Genomic DNA, 18,890 nt, shown 5'->3' with positions numbered 1-18,890 from the left:
TACGATTAGCAGATCAGAACCATGGTAGACATGGGCTCAAAGCGCACATATCCGGTTGCAGAGACTACACACACACACACACACACACACACACACACACACACACACACACAACCTTGATTAGTAAGAAGTGGGGAAATGTATTTGTTATTACTCAATAAGTGCAATTTGTTTGTTAGACAAAATCTTTCAAAACACGAAGTCCAAAGGGAACAATTATGAAAGGGGCCCTTGAGAATGAAAAGTGTGGGAACTGCTGGTGTGGTCCAGTCATCTGATGGAAAACTTGATTCTTAATATCTCCACCAAGTGATCAGCCTCTGTTTGCCTTCTTCCAGTGACGGAGCTCACGACTCTTTGAGGCAGGTTAGATGGCTCACCTGGGTTCAAGGGCCTTAGTTTTACACCCCTTCCCCCACCATCACGATTCAGTTTCTACAATGCCCAATTTTCCTCTCGGCTCTATTGATTATTGGCTGTGTGTTTTGGGCAACTTAGTGACATGCTTTGATTCTCAAAATTGTCATTTTTATGATGAAGGGAGTAGAGCCTGTTGGGGTGTGGTAGAGAATGCTAAAGTTCACCCCCATTCAGTTCTCCTCTCCTCTCTGGGCACATGAATAAGTGACATTTCCCAGCATCCTTTGCATCTAAGAGGTGCCAAGTGACTTACTTTGCCCAGTGGAGTATGGGTGGATGTGATCTATGACATTTCCATGCCTGGCTGTTGACACTGTAAAATATCCCGTAGCCTGATTGGTTTTCCAGCCTTTCCCCATCTCTCATGGCTGCATGATTCCAGGTTGACTTGGAAGTCACATAACGGAGAACACAATCTGAAAGCAAGTGGAGTTCATGAGTCACTCTTTTACAGCAGGGGCCCCTTGACCAAACGCACCTCAACTCACCACAGAGATGCTGAAAGGTGGGGTGGATGATGGCAGAAATGCAACGTTCGTAGTGTGAAGACGCTGAGATTTGGGGGTTGTTTGTAAAAGCTGTCAGTATCAATTATCCTGAGAGGCCAAAAATAACACTGATTCCTCCCTGAGGCCAGAACCAAAAGAGAGGTGGAGATAAAAATATCGACTTTTTAACTGATAAAAGTCGTGTTGAAGGATGTGGCACAGATGTGTCATCAAAATGAATGCACATTGTAATGCTGCTTCCTAGAGTTAGACAGAGTTGTCTGCCCCATCTATGGAAAATCTGGACATGCCAGGGTTCCCCCCCCCCCCATGGACATGATCCTACTGGCAGATACTAAGGCAGATCCTAAAGAGAGAGAACCCACAAGGGTTTATCTCTTGCTTCTCTTGAACTCGCTGATCAGATAAATACCTCTACCACTTATGCAAGTGAGTCTCATGGAAAAATGAGGCAGGAAGTGTTGCCCTGAAAAAGGTCCCTCCACATGGAGATGTGAGGCCAGGAAACCAAGGTTCCCACCAAGGTTCTTCCCAGACATAAGAGTCTGCGAGTACCCATGATTGTAAGCTCCCTGAAGGCAGGCACCACATCTTTTATTCCTTGTGCCTCTTCTCACAGACCCTAGCACAGTGCTAGGCACAGAGATAGCATTGAATAAATGCTTGCCAAATGACCGATGACACTTTGTGAGCTTATGTGACATTTCCCCCACTAGGTCACTCCAGAAAGAGCAGAAATTGCTGTGGTTTGACCCCTCACACTGCCAGTCCTTGCCTAACTCAACAATTTGGGAGTGTGAAAGGCTAAGCTGATGACCCAATCCTTCCTTGGGGAGATACCAGTGCTCTCCTTCTGCCCACCAAATCCCACGCTGGGCAAGACACTTGACTCTGAGAGTTTCTGGCCAGCCCACTGCCCTGGGGGAGGCACTGAGTATGTCTGAATGCCATTGTTGGTTGTAAATTCCTGAGTCAGGGACTGAATCTTACTTATGGTATCACTTGAGAAGTACCTTCTGCAGGTAGTGACTGAAAAAAAGAAGGGTTTATTTTTCTCTCTGCTGAAAGATGTCCGGGGTAAGGATACACCCTGGAATGACAGCTGTGTGATCACTGATACCCCAGGTTCCTTTGATTTGTCTGCTTTACCATCCTCAGTTCATGGCTCCCATCCTCCAGGTTGACTTACGGTTGTAAAATGACCATGGCAGTCCCAGCCCTTATATAAGTCCATATTCCAGGTAGCAAGGAGGAGGGGGCAGAAAGGAATATAAGGTCCCCCAGCTGAGTGCACTCATCCTCTTTAGGAGTTTTCCTGGAGATACCCGACAACCAAGAATGCCTATGCCACGCTAGCCAGAATATAGCCAATGGCTACATCCCTCTACAAGGGTGCTTGGGACATTGAGGTTTCAACTGGTTCCATTGTTTCTCCTTCAAAAGGAGAATTGTGTTATAAAGGGCGAAAGTGAGGGCTGATAATGGCAGGCAACCCAGAGCATCTGCCTCACCTGTCCCTATCCCCTGGGATCACACGAAAGGTATGTATATGTTCCATTCATCTGTTAATTGTTTCCAAAAAAAAATTCACTGAGTACCTACTCAGGGCAGGCATGTGCCTCCACATTAGGGAGAGAAACAATTCAAAATAGACAAACAAAAGAATAATACAATGTTAGATAATTATACATACTAAAGCAAAATAAAGCAGGGCAGGGGTCGGGGTGGCGAACAATGTGAGATTGGTGGTCAAGAGTGGCGTTTCAGAGGTGATGCAGAAATCTGAAAGAAACAAGGAAGTAAGACATGCAGGGTTCTGGGGGAGCAATGTTCCCAGTAGAAACCCCGGTGTGGACGGATACTTGGCACGTTCCAGAACATACAGCCAGCCCGGAGCAGTAGTTAGTATAGTAGCCAGGCCAGGTTTGACCTCGTAGGCTGTGCTAGGGACTTTGAAATTTCCCTCAAGAGTGAGGGAAGCTGTTGGAGACTGAGCAAGGGATGGATATGTTAAATTCAAATTCTCTCTTGCATTTTCTTCTGACCACACAATTAGACATATGTTAGACCCTCTCATTGTATCCACCATGATTTTTTTTTTCTCTCTGTCATACAGTGTGGATAATTTTCTTTAGATTTGTTTTCACAGCAATGTACTGGGTTTCTAATTTTGATTATTATATGTTCTCATTTCTAGAAGTCCCTATTTTTTTCCCCAAACATGTCTGGTTGGTTCTTCTTCCCTTAATCATACTCTCAATTCTCACTTGTATTTCATTATGTACATGATTGCTTTATATGTTTTATTTATTAATTGCAACATCTGCAGTCTTTGTGGGGCCGATGCCATAGCTAGTTGATTGTGCTGATTCTCACTTATGAGCGTTTATTTATTTGTGTGTTTATGATTCCGGGTTGTGAGCTTATGTTCCTTGGAACAATAAGCTTTGCTTTAAAGTGTAACCTCCAGGTAATATTCGGGGTGTGTTTCTGCCAGGTGCCCAGGTCTACTTGGGTTGATTGGGCCACAGAGGAGATATTCACAATGGCCCCAAACACTGTGACCTTGGGCTTGTGGTTAGGAATTCTCAAGAGAATAGTTTTTTTCTTTATTTCTGCTTCACCCGGAGCCGAAGCTAGACCAGCAAGTTTCATTCTGTGGACTGACTTTCTATTCCTCATTCACCCACTGAGGTTGTCATTCTTCGGGGTTCTGACTTTTAATGGAAATTTCCAGTCTGAGCGCCCACCTTGCTTGCTGGGGTAGGGCCCCAGCTCTTGTCTCCTGCTTCCTGCCCATGTCACACCCCGCCCCTCTCCCCCCCACTCCCCGGCAAGGCACAAGATCCATTAAGACCTTGTCTCTTTGCTACTGGGGATCACTCCCACTCTGAGCACATGTCAGCTCCACTGTTGGCTCACCCCTGTGGATTCAAGCTTTTTTGTTGTTTCTGACCTTTCAGGGATTCCTCTGCTCTATTGTTAACTTAGCCATTCACTAAGGAATATGTTTCCAAAAAGACTTTACCCATTATTTTTATTTGTGCTAAACCGGGTGGGTTTCTGTTGTATTTTAGGAAAAAAATCACACGACCACTTTTACATTTTAGGAAGACCGTCTGGCTGTTGGGAGAAGAGCAGATTGTAAGGGGGACGATCTCACCCTGGGAGAGCATTTAGGACACTATTGTTGCCGTGGTCCAGGCACAGGACACGATGCCTTGGACTGGGACATAGGGGGTGCAGTGAAAAGAAGTCGGTTTAGAGTTATATTTTGAAGTTGCTGATGATAAGACTTGCTGATGGTCTGGATATGGGGTGTGAGAAAAAGAGAGAAGTTGAAGGTGATTCCAAACATCTTGGCCTAAGTGTCTGAGTTCAGGGGACATCCCAGGGAATGAGGCGGCTGTGGAGGGAAGTGGCCGAAGCCCTTTTTCTAGGCTCTGATCATCCCTGGGGAAGCTGAACAGTGAGCCTCGAGATCCACAGAGATGGCGATCAAATCTTGAAGTGTAGAGAGGCTGCTGAGGTCTGAAAATCAGTCTCCACTGTATCACTTCAGTTAGGTTGCCCCCTTTCCTTGTCATCCAGGCTTCAATATAAACTAAAAAAAAAAGTTCTGGGTAGGGTGGGGTACAAGTGCCCTCCCGCTTAAGGATGTACACAGACTGCAAATTAAACCAAGCACCATGGCTGGATACGTAATAACCAAAACGTGATATATATACCGGGGCTGCCAAAACAATGTGTACAAGTGGCCACTTTGGTCAACGTTGCTCAAGCAGTAGTTCGCCATAATCAGAAGTGTCTGGACGCTGATGGGAACCGCTTTGAGCACCTCTTGTAATTGCTGAAGTCAAATGTGGCTTGTATTCATCTTTTGTTATTAGTATATGTTATTACAATTTTAATACAGTTTTCCTTTCTTAAAATGTGGGTACATTTTTTTGCCCCCTCTCTCCCCCTGGTGTGTGTGTGTGTGTGTGTGTGTGTGTGTGTGTGTGTGTGTGTGTGTGTGTGTATATATATATATATATATATATAAAATGAAATATTATTCAGCCTTAAAAAGGGAGGGAATGTTATACCATGCTACCACAGAATGAGCCTTGAGAGATTTATGCTGAGTGAAACTAGCCAGATACAAAATGACAAATACTGTATGATTCCGTGTATAGTAGGTTCCTGGAGTAGCCAAACTCATTGTGACAGAAAGTAGAACAGAGGTTTCCAGGGGTTTAGGGAAGGGGTGAATGGGAAATTAGTGTTAAATGGGTACAGAGTTTCAGTTTGGGACAATGAAAAAGTTCTGGAGATGGATGGCAGAACAACACGAATGTACTTAATACCACTGAACTGTACACTTACAAATGGTAAAATAAAAAAGAAAAAATCAAACCAAGTAAACCAGTATCATAAAGCCGTCAGCTTTGAATTTTGTCTACTGATGGCATGAAAAACCAAAGTCCAATTTGTTATAACCATTGTGTCATGTGAAGAAAGGATATTTTTAAACCTCAAGAAAATAAGACAGATGTGTTCTCAAGGCACATAATTCTTTGAATGGAACAGTGTTAGATTTATAGAAAGCTAAATAATAAAATACATTACTCATTTCTTTTGCATTCCTTAATGGACTGTGTGGTCAGTGTCTCCAGAGCCCTGAAATGGCTGGGTGACTCCTTGTTGGGGAGAGTCAGGAGGACTCGTGGATCAGATGGGTGAGTTGGATTTAAGCCTCTTCAAATATATTTGCTCAGGTGGATGGATGGATGATTGTCAGGTGGGCTACAACTGGGGTGACCACATGAGACTACGCCATTGTACTCAAAACTTCTCTGGTTTGGGTGCTAAATGGTATGGTCGCCTGGCTATTGCCTCCTGGGCAGGTGAACCACCTGGGCAGGGGCTGCTCTGCCAGGGGAATTGGCTCAGCGAGGTTCTGTTTTGGTAAAGGGCTGTCCTAGGACAAGTCACAGGTTCTTGATAAATGGCAGTTATTTTTTATCTAGGCTCTCTAGAAAAAGCACTGGCTTCAAGTCATCAGATTTGGGATTGAATCCCTGTTTACTAGGCTTTGGCCTCTGGCAAGTTACTTAAATTCTCTGAGCCTCAGTTTCTTATCTGTAAAGTAGAGTCAATGAAACTTTTCTCACAGGCTGATCGAAAGTGGAAATTAAATATAACAGTATTTAATAATGTATGTAAGGGACTTAGCTTGGATGCAGGCACACAGTAGGTGCTCAAAAAAACCCCTCTTTTCCTTCCTCCTTCCCTCCCTTCCTTCCTTCCTTCCTTCCTTCCTTCCTTCCTTCCTTCCTTCCTTCCTTCCTTCCTTCCTTCCGTCCTGCCTTCCAGGCCCAGGTAGGGGGAACCTTCTAGATTGGAAACAAGAGATTCAACTCTGCCAAGGGTGTACCTTTCCTGTTCAGAATAGCTGTTTTGAGTACTGTCTTGGTCCGTTTGAGCTGCTATGGCAACGTACCACAGATTACTTAGCTTATAAACAATAGAAATTTACTTCTCACAGTTCTGGTGCCCGGGAAGTACACGGTCACGGTGCTGGCAGGTTTGGTGAGGTGGCTATTGAGGGATCTCTTCCTGCCTCATGGAGAGCACCTTCCCGCTGTGTCCTCACATGGTGAAAGAGTACAGGGAGCTTTGTGGAGCCTTGTTTATAAGGGCACCAACCCCATTCATGAGGGCTCCACCCTGATGACCTAAGCACCTCCCAAAGGCCCCACCTCCTAATACTATCATCTTGGGGAGTTAGGACCTCAACATATGAACTTGGGGGGAACACAAATATTCAGACCATAGCAAGTACATTCTGCATTTAAACGACAGGTGTCCCTGCTAAGAAGGTACGTATGAGGGTGGGGAAGAAGGGGATGGCTACGCAGGCACAGAAAACCCAAACTTCTATTCTCTAGGGTCTTGCCGCTTCTCTGGGTTCAAACACCTGCTCACCCTTGCAATAGTCCAAGAACCTTGTAGGCTGGTATCCTCAAGGAGCATGAGTGAATGAGTGCTTTCTTCCTACCTAATGTTATCCCTACTTTTCTGTGGGGTTCTAAACATGAGCATGTGGTTTGGTACCCAGTGGAGGAGTGGAGGACAGGAACACCGGTTCTCTTCTCGGAGCTCAGCGCAAGCTGAGGCTCTCTTGTGGCTCTTAGCTACGCTAAGGTCCTCCGTGGGCCTCTGTCAATGTCTTTTGGTTGGTTTGTGAAACGGCTGCACTACGTTCATGGGCTGAGAGGTGATGATGAGTTAAGTGTTGGTTGAAACTAGAAAATGATTCCTGTGGAGGAGATGCTGTCGAGCTGGCATTTGAAAGGAAGGCAGGCGGGGGTTGGTGAGGAGGGTAGGAAGAGAGCCCTGTTAGAATCCCACCTCAACATCCGGCTCGCTCTTCCTGGCCAGCCTTGGAGTCCTGCCTGGTCCCTAGGTGGTGCTTCACAAACACTAGCTGAACAGAGCTTCCCTTCAAGGTGCGGCTGACAGAGCACCTTTTCTGAGTCCTGCTGGGATTGTCCAGGCAGGATGCATCATTTCCCCCCCCCCCTGGGCTCCCAGGACCGGCATGCATGGCGGCATCTGTCATATTGTGTTGTAATTATTTGAGGGCTCCAGACAGAGAAGTTCTTGAGGGCAGGAGCCTTGTTGTCAGACATCTTGTCTCAGCTCCTGACTATGATTGGGACTCAGCACATGTCGAGTGACTGAGAACCGCGGGTCAGCTTGTCTGGCTCTGATAAGTGTCAGGGGGTCCTCAGGAGTTAGGGGCTGGCTGAATACCAGGGGCCACTGAATATCATGCTCCAGGGTGATGGTCTGTTTGGCAATAAGCCGATTCCACATTTCCCAGAGATTGTTCTCGTAATACATGGGCAGCGTGCCCAAGCCAGGCTGTGACTAGTTCCTAAAACAAGTTAAATCTTTCCTTTTGGGACAATTCCATCAGCGAGACAGACGAGCAAGCTCCTCTGACAACTGTGGCTTCACAGTCCTGATTGCGGGGCCGTTCCTCAGGGGCCCCAGCAGCAGCCCTATTATGCTTGGCTGGCTTCTGGCTGCTGAGGGGATGAGCTCTGCCTTCCCAGGTCTTAGGGGTGGAAGAGAGCTCCATCCACACCCTCACCCACAGCTGTCTGTGCATGGCTGTGATGGAAACTGGCTTCTCATCCAACAGATCTCAGCGGAGATTGGAAAGTGCTTGTCGGAGGAGGGAATTGTGTCATTGTTGGTACATGGAAGGGAGCCAGGCTGTAAACGAGACTCCAGTCTTCCCATCATCCTCGCTTTCCACTCCGATGGAAGGCCAATGCCAGCTGCAGAGTCTGGGCACTCTCTGCCTTGGATGGACCGAGTTTCACCAGGTGAGGGTCATGGAGGTAGATCGTAGGATGGCCAGACAATAGAAGTCGTGACAACTGGTGGAGAATTCTCAGTCCTAGGCAAGCCCCTATCTGCAGGTTGGTGCATTTTGACCCTGGAAGTCCCACTCAACACACCTGGGGCGTGAGCATGATTTCTGGTTCGTGCATTTGTCAATCAGTCTCGACCTGAGTCATCTCAACAACCTCCGCCCTGCCCGTGATCTGTAAGAAGCCTGAGATTTGAACCTTGGGAGATGTTTTGGCTGAATCCTTTGACTAGGGGACCAGCAAGGGTCCCCCTGTGATATGCCTGTCTAGAAGAGAGTATGCAGATGATGTAAATCTCTCACTGAAAATGGAGGCACACAGCTAGTTGAGAAGCAGGATAGAAGGGTGTGAAAACAGCACTGAGTCAGGGGTCAGCTCCAGCTGACATCCACCCAGTTCTGTGAACTTGGGCTAATCATAGCATCTTGTTCTGTGTCTAAAATTCATTCAGTCAAGATTAGCATAGTATTTAAATAAGTGCAATGAACTACTTTATGTGCTTGACAAATAGTAGCTCATTCAATCTTTAAAATAGTCTGTGACATAGGTATAATTATTAAGCTCGTTTTATAGATGAGGAAAGTAAAGAACAGAAATGTTAAGTAACATGCCCAAGATCACACAGCTGATAGGTGCAGTCTGAGCTCTCTGGGGTCTCAGAACCGTCCCCTGTGAAATGGGGACAAAACATGTCATCCTGCCCATCCCAGCATTTAGCCCCACAGAGCTTGCTTCACCTGTACCTCTGTGATTACTGGAATGAAACCCCCTTAAAACACAAGCTGGATAAGGGCTTGATGCTGTGGTTTGTTTATTGATCACGAGCACACATGCGTAGCAGAGTCCCTGACACGTGGTAGTAGGCACTTAACATGTTGAATGAATGAATGAGTTCACCCCATCTCTCTGTGTTGTGATGAGAGGGACCTGGCTTGTCCCCAGACATGGCTTTCTGAAGGCATGGACAGTGTCTTCTTTATCTCTGGGCTTCTAAACCCCAGCATATTCCTGGAGCAGAGAGATGCTCATTTAAGTAAATGAAACCACATTACTGCCCTTTGCTTTAGGTCGGAAGTCGCCTGTTAGTCATGAAGGCATGAGCATACTTAAATGCCACAAGCTGATGGACATTGACACCTGTGAGCTATGGAGTAATCTTTTGTGGTGAAAAAAATAAGATAAGGTGGAAGAAATGGGGCTCTTTTAATCGCTGTGCAATAAACCACTCCAAAGAGTAGATAGTGGCATAAAACAACGATTTGTTATTTCTCCCAATAGCTGGGCAGGTTTCTGCTCTGCGTGGTGTAGCCAAGGTTAGCCAAGTGTTAATAGCTGCACTCACCTGGGACCTCGTTGGGGCTGGCATAGCCAGGGTGACTTCTCACCCTTGGGCCCTCTCTTCTCCATGTGCTTTGTCATCCTTCACAGTCTAGTGGCAGCCTGAGCACCTCTACAGCCTCGCAGCTGGCTTCTAAGAAGCAGGAGACGGAGCTCTTCAGACTCTTAAGGCCAGGCTCAGGAGGAGTCCCTGGACATTTCTGCTGTGTTTGGTTGGGCAAAGCAAATCACAAAGCCAGGCCAGATTCAAGGGGAGGGGATATAATGCCACCTCTTGCTCTGAGGAGCAGAATTATGTCTACAGATGTTGGTGGCCATATTGGAGATGCTACCAATATGAGCTGGATAAGGAATGGAGGCAGGAACCCCAAATTGTCCTCAGCAAATGAGCAGCTGTTAAGGGTTAGGCTGTGGTTTGCCTGCCAGAAAGCAATTGGTTTCCTACTCAGGTGATAGCCTGGGATGTTTAACCTCCCCACCCTGTCCTAGGAGGTCAGAGCTGACCAGGATCTTGGAAAATATCAAGTTTTTGGGGTTTTTTCCTCCTTCCCCAGGTGATAAAACAAAGGTATGGAGAGAAGTGACACGAACATAACATAGCACAAATCAGAGGTGGGGCGAAGGCTGCTATTGGCAAGTGGTTAAGAGTGTGACTGTCAGGTTCAAATGTAGGTTTGGCCACTGAAGAGATGGACAGATCCAAAAAATCTTGCTGGACTTCTACCTCCTTGTTTGTTGGATGCGGGTAATAATGCCTACTTTATAGGACAGAATAGATAGTGGCGAATAGCAGGAGTTTCGGAGCCAGACAGCCTGAGTTCAAGTCCTGCTTCTTCCGTTTACTACCCGTGTTACTTGGGATACATACTTAATTGCCCTATGCCTCAGATTCCTCTTCTGTAAAGTGGGAATAATAATAATAATAATAATAATACTTATTGTATAGAGTTGTTGTGAGGATCTAATGAGCTTAAACATATTATAGAAGCATCTAGAACAATCCCTGGGACATGGTTCACAATCAGTGGACATTACCTATAATTACTGGAGTGTTTCTTTGAAAATTAGAATGGGACAATGCTTGCAAAGCCTAGTATGTGCCTTGCCCACAGAGAGTGATAGCTGTTATATTATTGGTGGGAAAGTGAGCCCTGAGATCCATTTTCCCTCTCATATGTGCTCATAGTTGGGGAACTTTGGAGCGAACAATCCTAATTTCTCTCTTTAATTGCTCTTCTGCAAGCAATGAGTGTCTCTAATTTGTTAAGAGTCTGCTATTCACTTGTGCTGTGGGCAGAGAACCTGGGCCTCTCAAACAGAAACAGGCTTTGCTCTCCTCTCCTTGCAGGCGTTCACTTCCTGCCTTAATATGGGAAGAGAGAAACATGATACCAAAAAACTAAAGAAAGGGTGAGAAGAAAGCCCAGGAGAAGAAAATGTCAATTTCCGCCTAGAGAAACTTAGGAAGGCTTCCTGTAGGAGGGAGCATTTTAGCGGAGCCTGGGAATGTACATAACAACAACCATAATCCACTAACTACTCTTGACCACTGGCTATATGCCAGACACTATAAAGGCCTTCTCCTATGTATCGCCTCATTTAATTCTTCCAATAAATCCATAAGGTAGGTGCTGTTATTCCCATTATACAGATGAGGACAGTGAGATACAGTAATGACAAACCAGTAATGGTGGAAGCTGGGATTGAATCCCAGGGGTATCTGGAACTTATCCACCCAGTCAGAGGTGAGACTGGGACAGAGGGAGAAAGAGGTGTGCCTCCTCCAGTGGGAGGACTCCTCTGCAGTGGACTTCCCACAGTAGTTAGTGGATTATGCTTGTTATTCTTATGTACATTCCAAGGTTCCACTAAAATGTTCCCTCCTCCAGGAAGCCTTCCTGAGCTTCTCTAGATGGAAGTTGGCATTTTCTTCCCCTGGGCTTTTTTTTCACTTTTTCTTTAGTTTTTTGATATCACATTTCTGTTCTAATTGAATTAGAATAATCAAGACATGAGTCTTCTTTTTCATGGTAAGCTCAGAGATGAGGTTTTTGTGCTGCAACCAGCCCTTGTGTTCCGCTGGTCCACCCCGGCTCTGGGCATCCATAAAATCATTTGTAACCATCATATATTAATGAAGCACCTCCTATGCACTCAGCTGAGTTCTAGGGGCTAAAGTGAACCCATTCCTTCCTCAGCTTCCACCAAGTTAACAGCCCTTCCACCCACCTCCCACAACCCTGTAGGCTGCCCTTTTGTGATTCCTTTATCCCTTTCAGGCTTCTAGGGCTGTTTCTTTCCATTTGACCCCACTTGTAGTAAACTATTGGGGGTGGCTGGGCAGAGGGCAGGCTGTGCCTCTTTCCAGGGCTAAAGGGGGAGCACAAGCATCTTATAGTTGTGTAGCTCTGGGCCTCTCAGCACTCAGAGCCTCACTTTTTTTCTCTGTAAAGTGCACCTCGCTTCGCTCTTGGTGTCGTTGGGAGTAGACAGGATCATATGTGTCAAAGTGCCCGGCAAACAGGAGGCCCTTCCTGATACGAGTACTATCCTCTGGCTGTGCCTGGGAATAGCTTTGTGACCCTGAGATGAGCTGCAAATGTCACAGGTGTCCTAACAGGAGGTGCCCTGCTGGAAATTTAACTTGGGCTTTTGTTCTCATCTTCAGTGAGGAAGTTGCCGGCTTCCCTGGGAAGGACAGGTGCAGAGCAAGAAGTGCTCTTGAGAGACAGATGTAAAAAGATGTTTCTCTTCCTGGATACTTCAAAGAGAGAAGGTGTACCCTGCAGTGGTCATGGGGCAAGAAAAAGGGGCTTGTGAGGGCAGAAGAAGAGTTAGTCCTGACATAGTGTTCCTCACGCTTCCACGTCCTCTGGGAAACAGCTGAGTAAGAGAAAATGAATTAGAAGAATTCTATTTTAAGAGCTCTGCGGGGTGCCCCTGACTGCGGCTCAGGGGCTTGGTTTTACCATTGTCTGTTTCCAAGAAATGGTGTAGGCATGGGTTTTAACAGTAGCACTAAGTGGACGTAAGAACTCGTGGCAGAGAGAATCTGTGGCCGTTGCAAACGGAACAGACTCCGGTGGCTCTATGCCTGGTGCGTGTGAGGACCCATCTTTGTTTTGACTCAGCCTGTCCCGGGAGTTATGGGACAATTTGTTGGGAAAAGAGGAAACCTCCAGAGGGAGATACTGGAATTGCTGCTTTTCATGGAGATGTGTGCTTAAGGAATTAATTGGGAAAATAAGTGGAATGTGACCATATTTGTGCTCTGAGTTTAGGGAGCAGCTCATACCAGTTGTACTAATTACCCCAGAGGGCATTGTGAAATGCTGAGAGAGATTTGGTCTTAATTAACTTTTGTTTTTAGGATTACAGGATGAATAGTTCTTTTGAGGGCGCCGAAGTGGTGAAGAGAAAGGTATGTTTTGGGATCCAGTCAGAAAGCCGGTTGGTCTCAGCCATAGTGCCTTTCAAAGGGAGTAGTGGGAGAAGATGTAAATATGGGTTATTTCTGGACCACGGAAGGCCTAGAGTGCCTCTCTCAGGAGTAGCTCTTGGCACGTTGGGAGGAGTGAGTCTATGTGGCTGTAACTGTGAGTGGCTTGGGGGCTGAGGAGCTGTGTCTCCTGAGGGTTAACACAGGTTCCAAGATGGTCACCCAGCTCCCTCAGCCCTCAAACTCCTTATCCACAGTCCGTTCTCAAAAAACAGCCAACGCGGCAGCTCCCAGTGGCCAGGATTGCGACACCGAATGTGTTTGTTCCCCGTGTTTGTGAAATACCTCAGAGGCACCGTTCCAGTCCCACCTGACTAGTTTTCTGATTGCCACACCGCCCTGGCTCTATCTGCCAATACTCAACCAGGGCTGACTGGTCAGAGATTTTGAGATGTTTATGGCTTCAGAACTGAAGAGACCTCATTTCTGCATGCCCGAATGAGGAGGTTTTTAGCTTCTTGAAGCTTCTGAATAGCACCTGTTGGACTTGGAGGTGACTCTCTTGTCTCTCGGAGTGAGCAGTGTGACCTTGGACCAGTCACTTGACCTCTCAGAGCTTTCATCCTTTCAGCCACATGACTAGGATAATAATGCCTCCCTTTCAAGATTGCAACCCATAAGCGCACCACCAGATGGAAGGTCAGGTTTCCTGCCCCTAAAAGTCACTGAAAGCTAAGTTGACCTCAAATTTCTGAGTCATTAAAATTCAATCTTGCATTTAATTCTTGCAAATGAATGACTGTGAATCTTTCACTGAGAACAGGAAGAAGAGGCCTAGCTAATATATAACATAATGGGAACACAGAAGACCCTGGAAATTGGCTCGAGAGTATGGTCAGTAGTACTTACTCAGCCCAAAGAAGGGGGCTGCAGCAGGCATGTGACCTCACGCATCATTTCCTTCATTGACCTCCTTCTGCCAAGGGAAAAAAAAACACTGAAGTTGGGGAGGGAAACAGCTAACAATTATTGGGCTCCTATTATGTGCCAAGCACCGAGAAAGAAAGAGAGTAGTTTTGCATATATTTCCTCATTTTTGTCATCTCCTCAACCCTAAGAAGTTGGCAATATTATTTTCAAATAACAATCACTCGTTTCATAAATATTCACTGAGTGATAATTGTGTGCTAAGCATTGTTCTAGGAACTAGAACCTATGAGAAAACTGAAGCACACCGTAGTGGTGTGACTTGCTCAAGGTCACACATCTGGTCCATAGCCAATCAAGATAAGATCCCACTTTTTCTGATGCTTATTTCAGGGTTGTTTTCATTCCGAGATGCTGCACAGAGAGACACACAAATATGCACACACGTACATACACACAAACGCATCCGCACCCACCCACCCACATATACACACACACACTTGCATACACACTCACACACCATGACATGCACACATTCTCATACATGCACTCATCCACACACACAGCCAAATATACCCACTGATGTGTGTGGACACACACACGCCATTCGAGCATACAAACACAGATACCTATATACTTGCATATATATTCACACACACCATTCTATTCGCTGGGAAAAATATTTTCAAACTGCCAGAGTCTCTGAATATTTCAGATCAGTAATATTACAGATACAATCTCAAAGATTTCATTATTTTTGCTTTCCTTTCTCTCTCCCTCCCCCGTCTCCTTCCTTCCTCCCTCTGTCCCTCCCTCTGTCTTTTCTCCTCTTCCACCTTCTCTCTCTCTCTCTCTCCCTCCCTCCCTCCTCTCCTCCGTTTTCTGCTTTCCCTCCCCGTTCTGTGACCAGACCTCTGTCTCTGCTTTTTTCTAGCCATGAAATCTTAGGGACTTACTAGGACTACCTGGCTCAGGTTGGAAGACTCCACCAGAAAGCACCAATAGCTGAATCTATTTGCCAAATTCTGCCTTGATCGGGCTATCCCCCACGGAGCTGCATGAATACCCCAAAGTTCCCTTCCCACCCTATCCTCTGCTTCTCTGCCACCAGGGGTGGCGCGCTCAAGTTCAAGTTAAGACCTTGCAGCTAGCTGGGTGTCCCCAGGCCCAGGACCCACCTCGCCTGTTCTCTCATGCATGTGCCAAGCGCCTGTGAAGGTCTCTTCCAAGTGTTTCATCACGCCTCGGGGTGGGGGTGCTTCTATTTATGTTTCGACACTTTGCTTCCACCTGGCATTTCATTTGCCAGCTAATAGGTGAAGTAACATCCTGATGCTGGCAGCGTTGAAGGAGGGGAGCTGTGCTCTGGTCTGTAAAGCGTCGGTGGGGAGCATCGCAATCCTGACTTCATTTTTTTAGTTGATCACCTGGGAAGTAGGCTGGGGTCCTGGGTTTTAGCTCAGCTCCTCAGTGCAGGAAATGCAAACTCTTCAGAATATTTCATCATCCAGGCAGCTCAAGGTGGGGTGGTAGAATTTAAGAAACTTTGGCAACTCCCATGTCTCAATCCCCGAAAAGAGCCAAGAGAGTCACCTTACCCAACTCACCTATTTTCCTACAGTATCAGGGATCTCTGTCTAGATAAAAAATACCTTTGCCTTTACCATGAAAGGACCTTGAAAGGGTGCGTAGGGGCTCCATGTCCTCACTGAAGCCTTGGGACTCCGGAGTCTAGCATTCAGGCTCTCCAGGACCATTTGGCCATGTTGCCCAATGGGGAGAGTATGCAATTGAGTGCAAGCACTCATAAACAACTCATTAACCATAGCTGTCCCAGGGGAAAGCATATTCTACAGACAGCCCAGGAATGGTGTTAGCAACATGTACTCTGTCTGGGGCAAGCTCCCTGTAACACACACACACACACACACACACACACACACACACACACACACACACACTGGAGAAGATAAAATGGGAAGATGGAAATAGGAGAGCCAGTGGGATGATGCTGTGAAACAGAACACCACACCACCCAGTGAGAAAGGGAACAGAGCGCCCAGGTGCCCCATGGGCATGGGGCCAGGCTTGGGGATTGTTCAATGATAAAGAAATGGAATTCTGAAGGTGGGGTGCTCTTGGGTACTTAGCTGATAGTCTTATATGGTGATTACTTAGGAGCAGGCCTTATGTCGTAACTAGACTGAAAACTCTTAGTGGGCAGGGACCGGGGTTTAAGGAGAACGTCCCTCTCCTGTGCCACCTAATCAGACCCTTTGGGTCCAGACTGTTCAGTCAGTGCAGGAAAGGAAAGGTACTCAGGCTATATTTGTATGATGTGTCATGTTCAAAACCCTTCAGAGTGAGTCAACCCCTTCTCGTGGCTGAGGTCAGTTTCAGGCATGTGACCCCTCACCTCTCTTATCTGGTGCCCATTTTTTGTGTATAGCAGCATCAGGCTTTGATGAGCTGTCCTCTGGCAGAGGGGGCAGATTTACATCTACAGAGCAGACTGCCATCGCAAGCTGCAGTGGGTTTACTGAAACACCGTAGTGTTCAGACAACACTGCCTACGACAGCCATTGAGAAGAGCGTCCCTTTGTGTTACAGGTATCAGGGAGGGCTTCTTGGAGCAAGGGGGCCTTGGGTGGGCTTGGGAGTAAGAAGAGAGGTGATGGGTCCAGGCGGAAAGAACGGCACAAGCCAAGGTACAGCTCAGTGCTTGCACACGCATACATTCGCTCCTTCTTTCTCTTGTTTTCTCATTCAGTCACCACCCCACCCCACCCCCAAATACTTCATGAGCCCTGATTTGTGCCAGGCACTGTCCCAGCCTTGGGGAACAGTGCCATGAGAAAGTCTGGTTTATAAAATTGTGGGGGAACCAGATAATGAACAAATATTACCAATGAGAAAATATCACTAGCTGGAAAAGAACAGCGTGTCATGGGGGTGCTGAGCAGGCAGCGGGCAGGATAAGGGTCAGTGGGCACTGAACCCTAAAGGATAAGGGGTGGTCAGCCTGGAAATGCGACATGGTGGGGATTGGAGGAATGGCAAGAAGTGTTTCAAGTGTGAAGTTCCAGGGACAGAAGGAACCGGGGTGAGAGACAGGGTGGAGGGAGGGGTGAGTGAACAAGGCAGAGGTGGGACGGTGAGAAGTAGGGGGTGGGTGTGGCCAGGAGGAGGTCATGCAGAATGTTCTGGGCCATGGTAAGGATTCTGGACTTCATCTAAAGCAGTCTAAGCAAGAGATGCTATTGAGTTGAATTAGGGTGTGCGTAGCGCAGAGATGTGGCAGCGTGGTGAATGGTTTAGAAGGGGAATGTCCTACTTAGCAGAAGATTTTCTGTAAAGTTGCTTCCAGTGCTGTCCCTTTGTGATGGCACCTGACCCCAGCTGCTTGTGGAGGAGGCCAAGGCTCTCCCCGGCAACCCTCCCTGCCCCCTGAAGCCCTCCACTCATGAATTGCACCTTCTTCCCGTAGTCCCCTTCAAGTGACCCATGCTTTTATCCTGCCCCAGCCCCCAGGTACCCCATCATGGTACCCCAAAGAACCTGCTGCTCCCCTGCCTTCTGCCTAAATTCCCCCACTCTTGTCTTCAATCAAACCCCTTATTTTTATGTTAAGAGCCAGGGACCCTCTGAGCTTGCTTGTCCTCTTACTAGCTGGGCAACCTGTGTGTCTTTGGTAGAGAAAGAGGATAAAAATAGTGCCTCTTAGGGCTGTTGTGAGGTTTCCTAAGTCATTATGAGGAAGACACCCTGGCGGGCTCATGGCTGGGCCTGACAGCTCTGCCTGTTCCAGTCACAGCATACGAGGCCCTTTGCTATGCACCCTTCACACCTCATCAGCCTCATTTCTATCCTTCCTCCCAATACCTCACCTCCCCAGCCATATTGGAGTCCTCCCCATGCCCCAAGAACAACGATGTCTTTCATCTCAACACTCAGTTAGCGTTGTTCCCTCTGCCTGCAACGCCTTTCCTTCCCTAAGGAGGCCGAGTTCGCATCTAGTTTGCTCTGGGGAACCATCCTCAGTTGTAGACCTCATGCTCCTGCCAGCTGACTCGAAGGCAGACTTCATTCTTCCTTCTCTCGCATCTCCCCGGCACTTGGGGGCATTGTTTTATTATATACACATTAGTGTGTATCCTGGAGGTTGCTGGTGTTCAGTCTCCCCTTACAGGTGTGTTTCCAGGGATGTGTTTTATTTACCTGCTGTTCTGAGTCCTTGGTGCCGAGTCCAAAACGTGGCACAGGGCTCAGAGGTAGTTGGGTGAATGAGTGAAGGTGCCCTTATCTGCTTCGAGGGAGGGCTGTGTCTAACTCATCTCTGTCTCCCCGGTGCCTGGCAGCCAGTAGGAGTTCACTAAATTCTTCTTGCCCTTAATTGAAGGATAGATAAGGCAGGTGTAGGTAAGGGTGTGAAGCAAGGTAAGGTAGGGAGGGCCAAGGGGACGAGGAATTTGGACAATGGGATCAGGGACGGAGAGATGGCGACAGACCTCTGTGGGGAGGGCCCGGGGCCAGAGAGCCGGGGTGTCCCAGGAGGCCCAGCCTCTCTTTCCTGGGCTAGACCCTTTGCCAGCAGCGTGGGAGGGAGGAGACCCCACCCAGTCTGAAGGGGAGTTTTAACACGTCGGAATGACTGGAGGAACAGTTCATGGGCTTATCTGTTAATAATAAAAATAAAATTATATTAAAAAGACAACCATGTGTGGGTTGCAGGACAAGTTGATGATTCCTCACGCAGTCAGATGTGTGCCCCTTTAATTGAGGCAGGTAATGACCGTGGTAATAATACCCTGGATCTGTTTATGGTCT

General features: G+C 47.1%; 1 long non-coding RNA gene across 1 annotated transcript; it reads right to left on the bottom strand.

Annotated features, from left to right (window-relative positions):
* Window positions 1-273: 273 nt before the first annotated feature.
* Window positions 274-15,288, bottom strand: LOC109383223 (uncharacterized). Its single transcript, XR_002124105.1, has 3 exons — window positions 15,242-15,288; window positions 14,046-14,112; window positions 274-836 (listed from the first exon to the last, which is right to left on the bottom strand). It is a non-coding gene; the product is annotated as an uncharacterized LOC109383223 (long non-coding RNA).
* Between the last annotated feature and the right edge of the window lie 3,602 nt (window positions 15,289-18,890).

Source organism: Hipposideros armiger, unplaced genomic scaffold, assembly GCF_001890085.2.
Source record: "Hipposideros armiger isolate ML-2016 unplaced genomic scaffold, ASM189008v1 scaffold_78, whole genome shotgun sequence".
Classification (NCBI taxonomy): domain Eukaryota; kingdom Metazoa; phylum Chordata; class Mammalia; order Chiroptera; family Hipposideridae; genus Hipposideros; species Hipposideros armiger.
Note: the sequence above shows the minus strand (reverse complement) of the source record. Positions and strands in the feature narration are given on the sequence as shown.